Raw genomic sequence first — 19907 nt, forward strand, 5'->3', positions numbered from 1 at the left:
TTTTTTCTAAATATTCTTTGAATAGAAAGTTTAAAAGAACACTGTTTATGTAAAGTAGAACTCTTTTGTAACATTATAAACATTTTAATTGTCATTTTTTATATATTTCATGCATACTTGTTGAATAAAATAATAATAATAAAAAACATACTTTTGATCAGTAGTGTAAATGTAACAAAATAAAATATATATATATTTATTATTTATTTATTAGGATTGTGATATACAAAGTTAAATCAGATGCATCTTACTTAAATCTTTAAGTTGTATTCCCCTTAATAGCCACTAGGTGGAAAACAGAACATATAGCAAATCTAGTATAATAAATCTGAGGCAAATGTCTGCTCCTCAAGAAAGTGTCAGACTCACATTGTTTTACAGTTGGAGCAGAAGATTTTCAGGCACTGGTATAACTGCTGAGGCTTGTATTTCTTCAGCCCGCCTCAGACGTGACACGACAGCGGCGGTGTGGTGCGCTTCACCCGGGCGAGTGTGAGCCGCTGTGTGTTGTACACGAACAATCATTATAGACATGTTACGATAACAGTATTTACGTTAGAGTTTGTCAGAGCCGTAGCTTAGTGGTTTGCACGTGCATGTTTCTCATTGTTTCTCCAAATATGAATCAAATATTGTGGATTTACTTTTTACCTTTACTGTAGAATAAGACGTGACTTGTTTTTACCTGTATAAGAAGGTCCCGTGTCTGCATCTGTATCTGAATTGATAATAACATTATTTCATCATTAAAGCTTATTTACCTTTTTATTCATCTGTTGCAGTAAAAACTTTGAGGAGATCTTAAACCTTGTAATATATATCTACACCTGTTTCTTCATCATTTGGCAAGACTAGAAGGAAACATAAGCACAGATGACGGCGAGCTGAGCATGACATAAAATTGGATAGAAATTGGAAACCAAAAGAGGCACCACCAACCTACAGCCTCTGTTGGTGTGTTCTAAATCTCCAGTAATGTGCCATTGTTCACTTCATCATACTCATCCAGATCCACATGTTTCTCTAGCACACTGCATATGGATCAGTATAGAGAGAGAGAGAGAAAGAAGAGGAGAGAGACAAGATCACATGAATGTCAGGTAGACAGCAAAGAGGCCACAGAAGTAATTTTTTTAATGGAAATGTATTTGACTTACAGGGTGTCTCATTTGTTTTGCCATCAAAATGCTCATGACTTCAGAAAATTCCTATATGTGAAGACTGTATATATTCTATTTTACACACACACACCCACACCCACACACACACACACACACACACACACACACACACACACACACACACACAAAAAAAAAAAACTCTTATATGTTTGTGTGTTTTTTTTAAGATATTAATACCTAAATTCAAAAAGAACACATTCAAATTGTCAAAAGTGACAGTAAATATTTCAAATTAATGCTGTTCTTTTGAATTTTCTATTCATCAAAGTATCCTGAAAAAAATCATCTATCAAAGTTTCTACAAAAATATTAAGCAGCACAACTGTTTTCAACATTGATAATAATAATAAATCTTTTTGAGCAGCAAATTACCATATTCAAATCAGAATGATTTCTGATGGATCAAATGGAATTGAAGACTGGGGTGATGATTCAGCTTTGCAACCCAGCAATAAATTACATTTTAAAATAAGTTACAATAGAAAATAGTTATTTTAAATTGTAATGATATTTCACAGTATAACTGTTTTTACTGTATTTTTATCAAATTAATGCCATCTTGGTGAGCATAAGAGACATTTTTTTCTGATTTAAATGAAACATTTTAAGATTCCACACTCTTTTCTGTCACTAATCGATTTTGTTATGCCGATAATATATTTAGTAATGGAAAGAAATAGCAAAATAGAGGCTTTTTCAGTGGTCTATAGACCAGGGATCAGGGCTCTCCGCAGGAAGGCTGCATTAACCTCGTCCATATGACGTCCCTCCATGGAGGTGGAAACAGAGGTGTTCTGGCTTATCTGGCACCTGGTCCGGGGCTCTCTGAAGGAGCGCATGGAGATTGTAGAACCGCAGGAACATGCCTGGCTGAACACAAACACAAACAGTAAGATGTTTTCATTACAACATTAGCTTTTTCAATCGCAAAGACTGATGAACCTAGAAATTGAAGTTCAAGTTGCCTTGCAGAACTGTTTTTGGTAGCTCTTTTCAGATCCTGGCACAACAGGATTCAAGTCAGGACTTTAACTGTACAACTCTAAAACTTAATTTTGTTTCTTCTTAGCCATTCAGACATAGAAACGTGTCCATGTTTTGGATTGATGTCTGGCATCAATCAATTACACTTAAGCTTGAGCACAGATATTCGGACAATATCCTTCAGAATAGTCTGGTATAAAGCAAAACTCATGCCTCCTTTAACAACAACAAGCCATCAAGGCCCAAAGCAGAACAAATATGCTTCATTATACATACAGTTTCACAGTTACAAATCTCCAGAATCCAGATATAAGACAACTTGTCTCCTCTAAAAAGTTTTTAACTCATCTGTCCATGGAATATGATCCCAAAGTTCATGGAGATCATTCAGTATTGATGTGGTTTCTGGTTTTCTACTATTCCATTAAGTCCATTTTTGCAGTCTCCTCCTTGTTGAGTCATTAAACACAGGAGAAAACTACTTTTAGTTTTCTCCATTTTGTGTTAACACTGTGGTTCAACAGAGATCAAGAACCTCAGAAATGGTTTTGCAACCCTCTCCAAACTGAAATATCTCAACTTTCCCCTCAACTGTTTTGGGAAATTGCTTTAATACAGCATTATGTACCTGCAGAAGCTTTAAGATTCACTATTTCTTTCATCTCTACTCTAGAGTTATTCTATTGTCTGCTACATTAAAAAATGTACATGAATGTTCAATGATCAGTACAGTAGGGGGAGCTATGGCATCAGTGTTGAGCAACAGGGTCTCAACATTACAGTAAGATGGTAAGAAAATAAATGTTGGTCCCTTGAGATCACTAGGAGCAACATGAAAACAGCTAGAGCTGGAATCACTTAATGAATGTCTTCATATTATGGTCTTTAAAGAGCCAAGAAGAGGAAAGGATGTCAAAACACCTCTAAACAGATAGTGTCAGATTTCTGCTCTGCATTTACAGTCTAGTTCCGAGTGTGCTCCTATAGCTGTATGCTTTTGACGTCATCTTTGAGGTATCGGGAAAAAGCTATGTCTTTGTTTTCCCTGAATTCACCACCCCAGGCCCTGTTTGTACAGAGATTTAAAGTAAGCCTAAGTGCTGGCATTCACAAGAACTGGTTGGATGCGATGCAGCCACTAGACAGTGCTTCTGCGCAGCCTAAAAATGCATTATGAAGGTGCAACCAAACAAACTGAATGGTGGCATCAATTATTCAGCATCAATATTTGATTGAAACAGACTTATTCCATGAACAGAACAAGGTGGGTAACCACATTAAGAAAACAAGCTTGTTTTCTATGAGTGCAAATTTGATGCTACACATTACCATCTTGCTTGAGAATAAGCTGACAACTGAAAACCGGTGTATGAGACTGGAGCTAAAAAGAGAGCTTGGAGTGATAAAATGGCCTTGAATTTTTTATTTTTTTTTTAAATCCTAAGTGATACATTCATACAAGTTCAGATTCTTTAATTCATTTTGCATGTAACTATAACTATTAATTTTATTTGGAGTTTACTATCTGTATTTTTATTTAATAATTAGAAAACTTATTCATTATCACTGTTAATTATTGTTAATTTTGTAATAAAGTTCATCAAAATCCACTCTCAGTCGACCTCTTTACAATCCCTATATAATAAAAAAAAGTTCAGTGTAAGAAAAAAGGTAATAAAAAAATCTTTTGACATTTATCATTATAATGACAAATAAAAAAATGACAAGACAAAAAAAAAATAAGTATAATAAAAGGAATTCATAAATTATTTGTTCACACTTCAGTTTGTGGACAAATTCTCACTATTAACTACAAGTTTTGCCTCATTAAACTCTAAATTTGCTGCTTATTAATAGTTAGTTAGTTTAGGTATGGGGTAGGATTAAGGAATCTTAAATATGGACATGCAGAATAAAGCATTAATATGTGCTTCATAAGAACTAATAAATTGCCAATATGCTAGTAATATGCATGCTAACAAGTAACTAGTTAAGAGTGAGAGTTGGCCCCTAAACTAAAGTGTTACCAATTATATTCTTGCAAGGACACTCAAGTAATATGACTACAAACAGACCAAATTTAAGTAGTTATTCACTGATCACCATCATTGATGTCAATGGTGATTGGTTAGAATATGCAATAAAAACCCTTTTTCCACTATAAAGAACCTTTTGTGGAATGGAAAGATTCCATGTATATTAAAGGTTCTTCAGTGAACCACAGGTGACAATAAAAACCTCTATTTCTAAGAGTGTAGGCGAATTTATATCTTCACAGAAAAAAGTCATACAGTTTCAGAATGATGTGACACAATGAGTAAATGGTGACAAAATTGTCATTTTTGGATGAACTATTCCTACATGTACATCACATCAGGCTTGCGACATTTTCCTTGAAAAATGGCTCAGAACATGAAACTATCAGTGAAGACGAATCTACATATACTTGGTATTCTCCTACTCGCGTTCACTGCACGGTTGGTTACACACAGCAGGAGAAGGAGCCGGGCTGCTCGGCACAGGTGTGCTGTAGCTGGTGTGAAACTCCTCTGATGGTGCTGGTGAGGGCAGCAGGAAAACTGTAACGTTCCTCAACTCTCTTATCTTATATGGAAAATTCCATTACCCAAAGCTTTGTTAATGTGTGCGGCTGGATAACACAAACCTTGTCTGGACCCTGATCAAAATGGAGAAACGAATGGGCCTGGGGAAGCATGCTTCCTAAACAAGAAAATCTACCTTTCACTACAACCCTCTACAAAGCGAGTAAATCACACCCATATGTGACTAAATCTTCACTCTAGGCGACTAAATGATGTATATCGTTAGCCACTGGCTAATAAATTAGATTTTACTTGCCTTTTACTAAGTTTAGCACAGATATATTTTGATTTGCCGAACTCTGACTGAGTGAGCTGTGCTATTTTTCTGGTATTTGATGTACTGTAAACTTTAGTGTGAAGGCACATGAATCGCCGCTGCTTTGCTGAGAGCACTGTTTCTCACACACGCAGAGAAAGAGAGAGGGAGAGCGAGAGATCCAAAAGTAGTCTAATTATGTTACATAATATTTTATTTAGTAGGTGTGTTTTTTGGGTTGGTATTATAATTATGTTTTATAATATTTAATGTACTGCTGAACATGAACAAATACAGGCAAAGAGTACATTTGAGAAGGTGTTTTGTGAAGGCATTGAATAATAATTTCAAACTCTTGAGGTTACAACCTAAAGTTTATGTACTGTAGAAATATAATAGATATTATATAAGGTAGCACATTGTAAAACACATGGCATTGACCAGATTGGTGAAAACGCTTTGTTAAGCAAAATAATGAAGTGTTACATGACCAGATGAACATACACGTTTGACAATCTATAAAGGCTACAATGTAACACACAATAAATTACAAAATAACCAGTGCAACACCCAAAATTTTACAAGAAAATTTTACACCCTAAAAGAAATCTGTGACATGCTGTAAAATACTACACAAAATAATTTATAATTTCCGCAAAATAATTTTGATAAATATGCATTTACAATGGCTGTAAACATATAAAGAATACACTTAATAAAAAAAATTATAATAATTTTGTCAGTCAAATAAAATTATTAAAATTAATTGTATTAATTAATAAAAGTATTAATAAAAAATTATTGTTGTTTTTACTATTGTTATTACTATCATTATATTCCAAATTATTTCTATGGTAATCAGCAGAGAACTACTATATGTTCTCAATCCATTTTACCATATGACATCAGCTAAAAAAAGAAGGTTGGTTTAGTACAGAGCACATTATTTTAGTTATTACAAAAGACATTTTGTTCATAATAATATGTGTACTACAAAGGTTAATACGGTAAATTTTTATTTCATGTTACCTTTCACCTGGAATTTTCCTTTAAGAGCATTACTATCTATTATTGCACTCTATTACTGTACTGTAAAAGAATTGTGTTTTTTATTTCTCTAGTCCAGGCTGAGGAATATGGGCTCCCATGCCTCTAAAAAACAGACTAGCTGTGCAGATTTCTGAAAGAGTCTGTAACTCTGCAGCTATTCTCTCTGTGCTTGCTTCTCTTTTCAAAGACATGCTGTGTTTTGTCAGCAAATACTGTGCTTAAGACAGACTCTCCATCGTATGACAGCCCACAATTCCTGAAGTGCCCCATCACATGCTTGAACAAGTCATATTTAATAAGGGTGCTAAGAATACCATTTTTGGTGTGTGTGCGTGTGCAATAAATGTTGACTTTTTTCTTTTCTTTTCTTTCTTTTTTTTTTTCTAAATGAGCATGACAATAACCTTAATTCAAAATAGGGATGGGTCATCATGATGGTCAACTAGTCTAAGATTATTTATTTATTTATTTATTTTTTCCCTAGATGAATGCTTTAAATTGCATGCTGACAGAATTGTTTAAATTAGGGATACACAAATTTTAAAATTCTGGCAATACTAATAATTATTTTTATGTCAACTGATGTTCTATATTACATTAAGCTATTTTGTATAAATAAATAAATAAAAAATAAACCACTTAAAATAAAATCATTTATCTTAATTGCTACAAATGAATATGCGTCACAACATTATAAATTACAGTATGAAAAATGGATATTAATTTTTAGATTTGCTTAAAATTAAATTAAACTGTGTTATTAAATTACTATATATATTTTTTTCACTTTCTGTGAACAGTTCTTAAAAGAGCAAAAAAGAGCTATTTTGCCTTACTGTAAAGAACACTTTAATAATCTAAAGCACATTTTTTTCACTATAAAGAACATTTTGTTCAATTGAAAGATTTCATAAATGCTAAAGATTCTTGATGGAACCATACATGCAAATAAAACAATAATATTTTTAAGAGTGCAGGCAACCCACAGATTCATTGAATTTGCATACTGTATACACTTAGTCTCAGCCTATTGCAGAACAAATGTCCTGTGAAGTCATCAAAACAAATAAAAAAGCCAGTCACATTTCAGTCACATCCTCTTACAAACACATCCTCAGTGGATAAGTGTCATATGCTGGCCGTCTGAAGCGATTACAGGCAGGGGCTGTCTGGGTGTTAAGTTAACCCAGGTGCTTGATTTCTCTCTCACTATGAATAATTGATAGTCACGTGTATAGAGGCAGGGTGTCACAGTATACTGCATCAGCTCAAGCCGTACTGCAGGTGCTCAAGGATGTTTTAAGCAGATCGGACACCCATTGCTTGAAATCCGAATCACAAGTGGTCAGAGGAGCTGCGTTTGACATCCATATTATCACCTGTTATAGAATCGACCAAAATGCATTTTAAAACCAAATGTACATGACAGATTATGAAATTCTGGTCCCATGGCTCAGGTCCCACCTTCAGTTTCATTTATTCAACTATTTTATCTCTCTAAGAAATGTAATAGCTCACCTCTCCTCAACAAGCCTCACAATTAGAGGTATCATACTTGCTGTAGTTCAAATGGTTTAGGAAAACTTATGCCCTGAATTTTAATACTTAAGATAAGGGAGTTCAAAAATCCTGAAGTAAAAGTGATTCTTGTCCTCCATATTGTACACATGCAGGCATCTGGCACTACTCTCTCTCTATTATTAAAATCTCTATTATTATTGCATGAGGCATCCATTCCCCAGTTTATACAGTAAGTGAGATCACAAGTGCATTTGGCAACTGGCCTGGGACTCAGATGATGCAAATGGCACAAAAAGCATGCAACAGAGACAATTTCACAAGACAGACAGGGAAAACCAGGAGGTGAAAGAGTTGTTCCTAGACATTCCTCAAGAGATTCTAGCCCCCTAAAAACCCACAACAGCAACAATAGCACTGACTAAAATATGCATTTAAACCTGATGCAACATAGAAAGATGAACAAAAAGTCAAAATAGCACAAATTTATTTTCATTAAAATGGAACTTCCCTGCTGATTTGTAATAGATTATGTCTCCTTCAATGTGTGCCACACTAGACCTATAGGTTGAGTGATATATGATGTAAGTTGAAGTCAAGAAAGTGTGTGCGCGCAGACCCCCACAATGAAGGCCCTCGTCCATCGTGACAGCCGTATTGATTTGGCCTTCTCTCTCCTCTCTCATAAAGCTATCTCTCTCAGACCACTTAATCCTAATGGTGGCTTTATTCGCCTTTTCTCCCTCCTCAACACTGAGCTCAAGCAATTTCACACAATATTAGAGACGATACGGCCCAGGATATTGATAATGGTGGGCAAATATTCTGACTCAATGCAATCTTTAGTGGATAAATTGCATTTCTGATCACTGGACATTACGTTACCATATATAAAAACAGTAATTTTCTTCAACATTTTTGTTATCAGTGCATTTTACTGATACGCTGATTATTGAATACCATACTCATGCATTGTCTATCAATTTCCGATTTTAAACAACCTGTTAGATGCTTTGCATCTTATTCAGACATGTCTAAACCAGTGGTTCTTAGCAAGAATAAACTGCAAAGTGGAGGCCAAATGTCCAAAAGTCTGGCTCTGCTAGAGTAGGGGTGCTCTGCTGGGTAAAGGTCTAGTCTGGCAAATATTGTACATTCACACTGGCCAATTTACGCTGCACCGGCAGACACAGACAAACGGCAACAGACACTTTGGTTGGGTTTTGTCAGACCAGTGTGTTGCCACTGTTTGCATCTGTTACTGTTGATCTGTGCTTATTTTCACCGACTGAACATCTTGGAATCTTGGAATGTCTAGGTGTGATATAATGCAATCTGGAGACCATCATAGTTGATCCACATCAGTTCGTGAGGTGTGAAATGACCTTTAAACCCCACAAGGGCTGAAACCTCTTGTCATTGTACTCTTGAGCAAAGCACCCTTTGCTCTTGACCATCATGTAAAATGGTGTCAATCCATGAAAACATCATTCTTGTGGCCATAGAGGCACTAGACAAAACAACTCAATGATGTGGACTTGCCATCACATTTCCTTGAAGTCCATGAGATCATAGAGTGTTCCTCTTTGGCCTTTTGCAAAGTCTACATTGATACAAGCTTGGACTGCAGACTACTACCCATCAATCAATGCAGCATTATGCCAACAAAAGTGTGGATTCGAAGGAGGACCCTAAGAGTTGAGGATACCAACTGAAACAAGGTCATAATTTCATTCTGGTATTAAAAACCAAAGATCCAAAGTTCATAACCAATAAAACCTTAAAACTAAGCTACCTTTAATGAATGAGGATAATATGAGCAAGCAGAAAAATATATTAAAATACACACACACACACACACACACACACACACACACACACGCTCAAACACACACACACGCACTCGCTCAAACACACACACACACACACACACACACACACACACACACACACACACACACACACACACATTAATTATCTTCTAATGTAAAGCAAATAAAAGGTAAAATGAACTCTAGAAATACATCATAAAAGCAGTGATATGAAACGGTGTCAAAAGCTTAATATTCTTTTAGATAATGGCACTATGAAATAACATTCATCCATGCAAAAATTATAAATAAGGGATGGCACAGGCGTGAATGTATCTCACAGCAAATCCTCCAAATGTCGGCAAAGACCAGTCTCTTCATCTGTAGGTAAGTGCAGCTGATGTATTGGGATATCTTTCTTTCTTTCAATCTAACTGATAGTTTGTGGATGAAGAGATGCTTTAACAACATCATGGCCAGCAGGTGATGGATAAGCCTGTTGTTTTGTGCTGACACAGTATGGGGAGGCAGCACATACAGAGGAACGATATGAAGACCTCAAGATCTTTAACTAAAGATAACAATTTTCTAAAACTTCAGAGTAGAGAAAGTAATTCAACACAATAAAGGAATTCAGTAGGGGACATGGCTGAATAGAAGCTCTAGCATCAAGAACTTGAATAGTCAGCAACACGCTGTTTCCTCTTTTGAACACTCAGTTCACTCCACCCACCTTTGTTCTTAACAGTACATGTTCAAAAGAACCATTATGCTGAGAGCCAAACAAAAACGGCTGTCTGGTTAAAACAAAAACTAACACTCATACATCAGCGTCCGCTTCAAACTATTGAAATAATGAACCGAATAAGTACTGTAGTTGTACAATAATAAAAATTATTCATTGTGCTTTTAATCGTGTATTGAAGGTGTCAAATAAGTTTTTTTTTTGGTCACTCAACTGTCATGGGAACAACTACACATTAACAAAAAAAAAAAAAAAAAAAGAAAGAACCTGCAGCTTCAAAAAGTAGCATAAAAACCCTGCTCCTATTAAACATTAATAGAAAGGGTGACGGCAGAAGACAGAAATGTTGGCAGTAGTTCTGGAGATTATATGTTTCAAAAGTCGTTATAAGACAATCAGTTGGAGAGGACATTTTGATGGGTTTTTGCAATGGAAACAGGCAGGGCAGGATTCAAGTGAAATCAGCAAACGCAATCAATAGACTGAAGAGGAGTGAACGCCTCTCAAATAAGCCATGAGAAGATGTGCCCACAAGAGTCCTACCTGACACCTAATTCGTCATTAAAGGTGCTGGAGTGGGTGTGTGGGCTCCTGTGCTGGACTGTTCTAACAGGCATTAATAGGAACAGCGTCACTGAGGACACTCATGTGGTGGTTGTGGTTGTAGGCTGATCAAATGAGATTACTGCTTCTGTAGGACAGGCTTTCTTGCAGGAAGTGCACCCAAGTTTTTTTCTTTTAAACAACATGTTTTCCAACAAATGGGCAACATAAGCTTGCATATCTACATAACAAGGGTGTACAGTCCTGATCTGGGAAGACCTTTCTGCAAAGGTTTGCACCAACACACTTGCTTGGGAAGTGCCTAGTACTCCTGAATAAACTGATTAGCTGGTTCAGGTGTAAAGCCAAGGTGGAAGTTCCTTAGTTAAGGTGGAAGCCAAACTCTTGCAGGATTATGACCCTCCACAAGAAGGACTGGACACCCCTGATATAGAATCACTGCAAGGTCAATGGCAAAACTCACCTTTAAGTCTCGAGCTGCCTCCAAGTGATTTTTGTAGACCAGAACTTTGGCTGTGAGGTTCATCCTGTCTTAAGCGACAGTGGATTCTTCTTCTAATGTGTCAGATGCAACTGCAACATTCAATAGGGGATGTTGACACTTGGTCCCGTCCCACACCTGATCACACTGGGTAACCGTTAGTTGTACAAATTTGATTTGATGTTCATTGATTTTGCAGATTCAGATTCAAGTTAAAAAAGCAGAAAGCACCTTCAACAGGATACAACGACTATCCTTAATGGTCCTGGCCAGAAACTTGCAGGTCAAATCAAAGTACTTCCCAGGCTGTACCGAGGACAGAGAGACTGTGAGGTCACTGGATATCCAAGACTGGTTGGCAGCCCACTGGCAAAGCTCCTGAAGGGGATGTAGAGTGTGAGGTGAGTGTGTGTGGTAGATTGGTTGGCAGCCCACTGGCAAAGCTCCTGAAACTGCTGGTTCCACTATCTTAATTCCCATTGGTATTAACCACATCATGCCTTTGCTAATTTGCATAAAGATAAATTAAACTTGCTCCAATTCCTCCAACTCTCATGGACTTTGTTTTGTCACTGCGAATCAGCGTCAATTTGAATGTACCTTTTGGGTGTGTGAATCTGCTCTTTTATATGTTTTACATGAATAAGATCCTTAAAATAGAATGTCAGGTTTTCCAGAGTCTCTTTCATGAACATCTTGATGATGTATGTGTGCTTTCTGGGAATGTGTCAGCTGGTACTGCTTGATTACTTTTAAGTCAGATATGTCCATTCTTGCTCCTAGAGGGCCACACTCCTGCAGAGTTTGGCTCCAGTCTGCTCCAATAGAGCTGTATGGATGTTTCTAGTGGCCAGGTGTTTAATTATGGCTAAACTATTCAGATAGGTGGTCCTCCAGAAACAGAATTGGACATCACTGCTTAAAGCAAATATGTGGTTTGGGCCAACTTTAAATATTCCCGAAGAAGGAATAAACAGATCAAATCTCCTTACCTTGAACCTGTGAAGTCGGATAATGTCCCCAACTCTGAAGATTACTGGATGATCCTCAAGTTTTTTAGAGAAGATGTTGCAGCCCACTTTAACGTCCGACTGATCAGTGATCTTTAGTGTAGAGCAGTAATCTAGCATGAGTGATATGCTTGTGACTATGCCAAGTGACCAAATATAAACAAGTGCTTTACTGCTTAGCTACACTAATGGACTTTTATAATCACTTACTGCAGACACTGAAACAAAAGTTTACCACAATTTGCAACTTTCTTTATTTTAGTGACAATTTTGCCTGTACAAACATAATTTAAATACATTTTTTTCCACTTTTGCCTAAGAAATGTTTCGCATTTCAAGAAAAAAAAAAATTACAAGTCATATATTTCTATATAGTAGTTGCAGACTGATTTGATCCAGGATCATTCAGCACCTTTTGGACATTTGGTTCCAAGTCAAGTCAAGTCAAGTCATGTCAACCTTTATTGATATAGCGCTTTAAACAAAAACAGATTGTGTCAAAAAAAAAAAAAAAAAAGCAAAGCCTGAACAACATTAATTAGGGGAAAACAGGTGTCAATATGGAATGGCATTGAATTTGAGTCTTGTAATCATCCAGCTCAGTTCAGTTTAAATAGTATCTTTTCAATCATTTGCATTCAAGTCAACCTAGGCTGTCCCCAACTAAGCAAGCCAGCAGGACAGCGGCAAAGGAACCCCAGCTGTACGGAGGACAGAGGAGAAAAAACCTTGGGAGAAAACCAGGCTCTGGCCAGTCCACTGGAGATCCAGTCAAGAGGGTTGCATTACCCACTGGCTAATATTAGTCTGTTTCTTTCTTATTCCGAAGCTAGCACCTGTCAAACTGCCCGATGAAAAGACACGCGGAGACCAGGACAACTGAGCCCCAGATACAGTCTCCTGTAAAGACCTTGTCTCAGACGACCACCAGGACAAGACCACAGGAACCAGTTGAGTCCTTCTGCACACAATGTGATTTGCTGCAGCGTGGAACTGTCTGGCCAGAGCAGAAACTGGTTACCCGACTGAGCCTGGTTTCTCCAAGGTTTTTTCTCCATTCTGGTCACCGATGGAGTTTTGTTTCCTTTGCCGCTGTTGCCTCTGGCTTGCTTAGTTGGGGACACTTAATTTCCAGCGATGTCGTCGTCTTGATTGCACAGATACTATTCAACTGAACTGAGCTGAATGATGACATCACTGAATTCAATGATGAACTGCCTTTAATTGTCATTTTGCATTATTGACACACTGTTTTCCAAATTAATGTTGTTCAGTTGGTTTGACACAATCTGTATTGTTAAAAGTGCTATATAAATAAAGGTGACTTGACTCACACTGAATGGTTGTTTACATTTTATCCACTTATCAAAACACTGATACTTCAGTAAGCCAAATTAATGTGCCAGAGATTGATTTTTGGCACTTTGTCACACTGTACATGTCATGATCCAAGCCGTGATCAATGAACTAAAATGTATTTTGCATGAAGTTAGTATGGTTATGCACCGTGAGAGAGCGGTTTGGCAATAATTGGTTTCTGTCAGATGCATTCTAAGACTTTATGGTATAAATAATCTTATGGCAACACTGCAGAGAGCAAACCTCACTGTTCATGGTCAGCAGTACAAGCCAAGGTCGCAGTTTTGTTTTGGTTGCCTCTGAAATGTTATTCGATCACTAAAGTGCAAAGAATAATGTAGAAACGTACCTCAAAGAAGTCTCTGTCATGACATACACTGAGAGAAAAGTTCAGCTGTTCTGATATCCATTAGAGTTTTTTTCTTTGTTTTGACATCTATTTCGAAAGTGGCCCTGAAGTCGTTTAGAAAGTCATCTGTCCTCTGGCCTCACTCTCCAGAGGGCTCAAATAACAATGGAAGAGCCTATAACAGCCTCGCTGAGATGAAGGAAATTCACTGACCTGAACCTTTAGAGGGGAAAGGCTGTTTGAAGAAGGTCACCAGGCCACAGACATTCACCAATGTCTTGGGCTTGAACATGTTTAGGGGAACATAAGTGTATTTAGCCTTCAAAGAAATAGAAGAATATTGCCATTAAAGAAATGTTCTGGATTTAATACAAGTTAAGCTTTAATGACAGCAATTGTGGCAAACAATACCTTATTACAACATTATTTTCTGTAGACATTACGTAACAAATGCATGGTATAGAGCTTAAATTGTGTTGAAGCGAGAACTTTCTTTTAATGTCAACAAATCCAATACATGCATGAAAATGAACACTGAGCTAGTTTTTTTCCTGACTTTCTTCATTTAGTCTAGACTGAATGTGTCTGTAATCAGGTAGTGTTGAAGGCACTTGATCTGGCTCAAGCAAATTTAAAAGAAGTTTGCAAATTAAAAAGGACGCTGTACTCAAGTGAAGGAACAACCAATCACACAACCAGACAGAGACAGGTAGACAAAATCCAGCAGACCAATTTAGATAAAGAATATCCTTGATCTCTGAGGGATAAACTGCATATATGGTATTAGGACATAGTGGAAGAGATCTGTCATTTAAGGAAATGCATAGAGCACCTCTGAACTGGAGGGACCCTGAGAGAGGGTGGCCTATCAAACACACCCAAATGGAAGCAATTGGGTAAAAAAAGATATAAGAGTAAGAAATACGGTTATCGGTAAAGTTCAAGAAGAAAATGGTGAGGATTTTAAAATGCAGACATATGATCACCTTCCATCTCCAGCTGACAAGGATGTAGTTTGTCTCGGAGAAAAGATGGAGACTTTTTGATGGTGAAGTCTGCCAATAAGACAACATCCTAAAAAAAAAAGTTATTGTTGTAATGCATTTCATGATGTGTTATGCCTACCCTAAGTATGAATAATAGTAACAGCCATTCTTACCTTGGCAAACACCACCAACAATGACCTTGAGTTGAAAGGAATAACCAATCAAATGGCATCTCATTCCTTAATCTTTGCGAACAACTTCAAACTTGTGATAATTTTTAGACTTCAGCACTTTAGACTTCTGGATAAATGAAGCTGACTTACAGAACGTATCTAAGAGTTTAATCCTTGCTCACAGATATTCAAAGATTAGACAGATAATGTTTAGCTCTATCATTATATAAAGGCTGCCAAGTAACATAGTAGCTCATCAATTCAAAGCTTTATCTTGTGGCATTGTTTTAAGAATCGCTGTTACCCATGCCAAATGGCAGTTTTATAATCAGTCTTCCAAAAAGCTCCTGGCAACAACAAAGAAAAGTAGAGTTTGTTTGTCATAAAATTGTTTATATGCTGCACTTCAAAAATAACTTTTTGTTGCTGTTGTACAATGAAACGACTGCTGTTGTACATGACGACTAAAACAATTGCAGATCACCATGTTCGACCTCTATCTTTGAGAACAGAAAGATTCAGAATTTTGCAGGTGACACAAAGTAGGATCCTTGGGGAGTAAATGGCAGAGTTTTGACTGAAGGCACGTCTCTCAAGGCCGATTTTCTCTCTCAAAGCCATTCTCTGTCAGTGGGGAGCTGATCTGAGCTGTGACCATTGTGTTGCTGGAGGAGAAAGGTGGAAAATACTGGCTCTGCAACTGCAGTGTTTTGCACCCTCTCAAACAATCTTCACATAAATGAGGTTACATCAGATGACCTGCTTTCAAAGTCAGGGAATTCAGGCAGAAATATCTGCTGCATAGATAAGACAGGGATTTTATGGAGTTGGATTCTTTACACTTCTTTTTGATACTATTAAAAACTAACCTACTTCTAGAAACAAACATATATTGACTTTCTCAACAGTATTTAAGAGAATATTTCATATTTCTTACTGTAAATTACCTTTTAAACTGGTTATTCATTTAGAGGATGCTTATAGAAATTAACAATTGTAGTAGTTCTTGAATATGCTTTTTTGGGGGGGATATGAACCCGTAGCCTTACATTGTACGTATATTAACCAGGTGCAGCCTTTCAAGATTTTAAGATTTTAGAACAACAACATTTTAGTGTGGTCAATGCTACTTGGCAAAAAAAGAAAACTGACAAAATATCTTGTCATGCATCATTTGTCACAGTTCCCAATTATTTTGACAAATCTCCTATTAAAATGGATGAGGTGTGATTTGCCACATCATGCTTGAAAAAGACCATGTTAAAGTGCAGAATTTTAACCATAAGGGGGGCAACTATTAATTATTTTGATAACGGATTTATCTTTTGATTATTTCTTTGATTTAACAAACAATCGGATAGTGAGAATTAAAACTCATTTGCTAAAGGTTGAGATTAAAGAATATGAGGAATTTGAACACATTTAAACTGAAGAAAGAACTTGTTCATGAATGAGGACAAGTAAAATCAATTATCTTGCTCTCTCAGTGCAGTCACAAGTGTCAATCAAAGTAATTATCATTAAAGCCAGACAATTTTTTTGTAATTTTTATTATTATTTTTATTTTTTTTTACTGTATAGTGGCCTTTAATTTGGAGGAAGAGAAACTGGGGGAGTGACTTTTCTGCGTCAGACATGTGTCACTTTGCTCACATCTGATTTGTCCAGTTTCTGCCCTGGAGCAGGTTAGCTGTGGAGTATAAGTTACTATGGCAATGAACGCTGCTAAAAGCCAAGCCACTTTCACGGTACCTAAAACCCAGGATTGGTGCAAACTAAACTGAAACTTACCTGGCTAGCCGGCTAATCCGGCTTCATGATTCAGGCCCCAGATTCATTGTTGATTATTTTCATAATCGATTATGGTGGGATTTTGTTGATTAGTTGTTGTAGCCCACTTAGTCACACCACCAAAATTTTTGTTTATATTTTTCAAAAAAAAAAAAAAAAAAGTGAGGGGAAAAAACCTGAATAAATCATGAATAAAACAGTGACAGTACTAAATTGTGACAGTAATTTAAAATGTAGTTAACTGAAATGTGACACATGTATATTCATAGTGATTTTGCTTAAAATAATAATTTTAATGCAATATTTATTTGGCTCTTAAGCATCATTAGACGAATTATTATAATTATTACTAATCATTAGACTTAGTAATAATTTTATCCTTGAGAGCATTAGGACAGAGATGTTTTGCGGAAGAGTCTTTGTGTGGCATTTGTCACATATTAAAATGTTTTAGCCAAAGTATTTGTAAATAAGTACTGACATTTATATATAAGTGGGTATTTTTGTACATATGAGTAACAATTTTAGTGAAAAACAGCATGGAAACATGCCTTGTTACTTTTAACAAGAATGACTGCATTTTGCTTCTTGCATTAAATTATTTTATAAATTCATGATGATTTTGCTTATCACAATGATTTAATGCACTTTTTATTTGGTTATTGAGCATCACAAGATTTAGTGATCCTGAGATTGAGATTTAGAGATTTTTAAAAGCAACGAATCAAAACTCTTATTCACTGTTTTTCATGTAAGTCTTTGCGTGGCATTGGCCATGTATTAAAATGCTTTAGTCAAAATATTTATAAATACTGACATTTCGATATAAATCATTAAACTGCTGCATATAAATTACAATTTTGTGAAAACAGCATGGAGACATTATTTTTATAAAAAACTTTCTGACTGCATTTTGCATCTTGAATTAAACATTATTATATATTCATAATGATTTTAATGCATTATTATTTGAATACTGAGCATCATTAGACTAAAGTAGATCTCTTTGTCTCAAGAACATTTGGACAGAAAAAGCACTTTTTTTTTCTTTTTCCTTTTGCATAAGAAACTTTTTTGCCATTTGTCATGCCCTGTATTAAAATATCAAATTATTTGTAGATAAATAATAGCATTTACTGCATATGTATAACAGGTATGAAACATTTTTATTATTATTTTTTTTTTTTAAGTTTGACTGCAATTTGTTTCTTGCAATACCACTTTAATTCAAGTTGATTCATATAATATTAGATTATTAAATTCTGTGATCAATGCATTAAACTATATTTTTGGAGCAATGCATTTTTACACCTCTAGTCATGTTTTATGATTTGATTCATCAAGAATTCGAGATTAAAGTGATGTGCATCCAGCAGATGTGGTTTACGAGGGGCCGAGACTCGTGACTCCATAGTGCTCAAGGGCTGCAAAGGCCAGAAGGTTTATAAAAGATCAAGACCCTCGATGGAGCATCTGTCCCAGATGTTCAGCTCCACTGAATGAAACTCCATTTCGTCAGGATGGGCTGTTGTACACGTTCATGTTTCAGTGGAGCTGCTTGAGATGTTTTTCATTTCAGGTTTGTTTCCATTGATTGAAGGCGAGCTACACCGGTATCAGAATTAATTAGTATAATTTGTGATCCACACCATTTTCTCAAGATGAGTTTTGGTAAATGTTTATCATGGGCACGCGCATGTACATGCAATTCTTCATTCTCAATTAATCAACCATATGAAGCATCTATTTTTGTGGCTTGGTGCCACATAGGCTTAATTGTTTCTGAGAGGTTGACTTTGGCACTGTATGTTGCTTTCGTCTCGCTATCAATGCATCTAAGTTCTTATGACACATTTTTTCTTTTGCTTGGCAACATATACGCATCACTTATTGTTCTTATTGTTACAGGTTGTTATTAAAAGGACATGCCTGTACAAAAAGTTAATGATTTATCTGACCTGGATGCCAAGGTCCCTTCTCATCTCCATCTATAACAAGCCTCACAACGACCTCTGACCTCTCACACAGATGTGTCAAGGTTTGATGCCACTCTTTCACTGGTTTCTGCATGCTTCCATAAAAGACATCAGACATCCTCTGAACTTTATACTCTGAATTACAATAAAACTGTTAGTATTACTGCTTTTCTGCTCCTACTGTTCTTTAAAAAATTTTATGTTTTTCAGTAAAGCAAGACAAAATGTATACTTTTATGTTTATGTTGAGAACTTTTAATGTTGCTTCATGACTGATGACAATTGTTTATTATACTTTATTATATAACTTATTATTTTTATTTTTTATTTTTTTTGAACGATGGTGTTTTTTTATGGTCTTTGACACAATATTGACTAAATGATCATTATATTGCAACTGTAAAAACATTATTATTATTATTATTATTATTATTATTATTATATATTTTTTAAAATATATTCTTCTTCATCTTAATAATACAAATAAATGCCAAGTTGTTTTGACATCTGGTGGTCAGTAGTTATGATCACAGATTTATTTGACATATTAAATTCTAATAAATAATAATAATGAGTCCCAAGTTGTTTTGACAACTGAATGCTCACAGATTTATTAGACATATAGTAAATTTAAAATGAACATACACAGATATTTCATTATTATTATTGTTATTATTATTATTATTATTATTATTATTATTATTATTATATGTTTAGATATATTATTCTGAGTTCTAAATTATCACAAATTTATTAGACATGCAAAATATAAAATTATCAAAATAAAAAATATTTAAAATTATATATAATAAAGAGAACACAATTATTTAAAAAAAATAACATACATTTTTAATTAGTTTGGTCTCTGTCTAGTTGTTAGGCTGCTCATATCTCCTATGATTGTTGTTTAAAATGTTAAATAATTATAAAAAAAATAAAATAAAAAAAAAGATACATCGTTGTTGGGTGATATTCCAAATGGTACTATAAAACTGACAGCTGTTAATCGGTACAAAAAAAAAGGTTAAACCATTTATTGGACTGCCTGTAGTTATCTTCTGATGTTGATT

At 35.5% G+C, this 19907-nt stretch overlaps 1 pseudogene; it reads right to left on the minus strand.

The window, feature by feature from the left end:
- Positions 1-276: 276 nt before the first annotated feature.
- On the minus strand, positions 277-18931 carry LOC122135690 (annotated as a pseudogene).
- Between the last annotated feature and the right edge of the window lie 976 nt (positions 18932-19907).

The sequence above is a fragment of the Cyprinus carpio genome, chromosome A25 (genome assembly GCF_018340385.1).
Source record: "Cyprinus carpio isolate SPL01 chromosome A25, ASM1834038v1, whole genome shotgun sequence".
Classification (NCBI taxonomy): domain Eukaryota; kingdom Metazoa; phylum Chordata; class Actinopteri; order Cypriniformes; family Cyprinidae; genus Cyprinus; species Cyprinus carpio.